General features: G+C 35.8%; 1 protein-coding gene across 1 annotated transcript in view; it reads right to left on the minus strand.

The window, feature by feature from the left end:
- LOC106883491 (uncharacterized) overlaps positions 1-1,698 on the minus strand; it is a 51,032-nt gene that overhangs the window by 48,589 nt on the left and 745 nt on the right. The gene's annotated exons all lie outside the window — the stretch shown is intronic.

Raw genomic sequence — 1,698 nt, forward strand, 5'->3', positions numbered from 1 at the left:
CAACATACTGAAAGGAATCAGTAGTTCTTTGACTGCTATTTCTAAATTTTCAGTATGTTGGAGAAGCAACTCAATTGCTAATCCCTGTATATTTATAATGATATATATATATATATATAGATAGATAGATAGATAGATAGATAGATAGATAGATATTCTCTTTTACTTGCTTCAGTCATTTGACTGCGGCCATGATGGAGCACCGCCTTTAGTCGAACTGATTGGCCCTAGAACTTATTCTTTGCAAGTCTAGTACTTATTCTATCGGTCTCTTTAGGTTGAACCACTAAGTTACGGGGATGTAAACACACCAACGTCGATTGTCAAGTGATGGTGGTGGGGACAAACATAGGCACACAAATACATACCTACACACATACACACACATATATATATATGACAGGCTTCTTTCAGCTTCTTATTTCTTTATTGCCCACAAGGGGCTAAACATAGAGGGGACAAACAAAGACAGACAAAGGGATTAAGTCGATTACATCGACCCCAGTGCGTAACTGGTACTTAATTTATCGACCCCGAAAGGATGAAAGGCAAAGTCGACTTCGACGGAATTTGAACTCAGAACGTAACGGCAGATGAAATACCGCTAAGCATCTCACCTGGTGTGCTAACGTTTCTGCCAGCTCACCACTTTCCATGCTAGCGTGGGTTAGACAGTTTGACTGGAACTGGTAAGCTGGAGAGCTGCACCAGGTTCCAGCTTGATTTGGTGTTCCTAATGCCAACCACTCTGAGAGGGTGCTTTTTACATGCCACCGACACAGATGCCATTTACATAAAACCATTACAAGCCACAACTACAATTTCACAGGTGTCATTTACCTGATGCCGGCAATGGCTACAATTATGATTACACCTGGGCTGATGAGACACACACATAAACACACACATATATATATGCATACACATACACACACACACACATCGAATCTCTTCCTATTATTTTTTCTTTCTGATATAACCAATTTCTTTTTCTTTCACTCCCATTTTCATCATCATCATCATCATCATCATCACTGTCATCACCTGTTTAGTTTTACTCACAAATTAAATCTCACAAGTAACCTAATTTGACCTCTCTCTCTTTCTCTCTCTCTCTCTCTCTCTCTCTCTCTCTCTCTCTTTCTCACATACACACACACATTAACACTTCCATAGAAATATGTGACAAAAAAGTCAACTTTTATTTACTAAATTATCTAAATAATTTTAAAACAAATCACCTTATTAAACTGACCATTGATAAATTCTTTGATAAAAATCACATTATCATAAAAGATCTATATTCCTTCGACAAAACATAAATATCACATATATATACAAGACAAATCAATTTTTTTCCCCCTCTAAGCATGAAAACTGAACTTTCTGTAAAATAAATTCTGAATCTCTTCAAATTATCCCCCCTTTTCTTTCGTAGTCACTATCACTAGGCTTTTGTTTATTTTCTCCAACAAAAAGGTAAATTTCAATTTGCTCGGAATTTTTTCATACATCATTCTAGTATATTGCTAAGCAGCTGAATATAAACATCATACACACATGGCTACAAACATATATACACACACACACACACACACACATATATATAGAGCAAATAATTCACAAGAAAAATAGTTTACAAAAAAATAATTTGTGAAGATACCATTGACTCTGTTATTATCAAGAGTAACAATCTAA

The sequence above is a fragment of the Octopus bimaculoides genome, chromosome 8, assembly GCF_001194135.2.
Source record: "Octopus bimaculoides isolate UCB-OBI-ISO-001 chromosome 8, ASM119413v2, whole genome shotgun sequence".
NCBI classification, from domain to species: domain Eukaryota; kingdom Metazoa; phylum Mollusca; class Cephalopoda; order Octopoda; family Octopodidae; genus Octopus; species Octopus bimaculoides.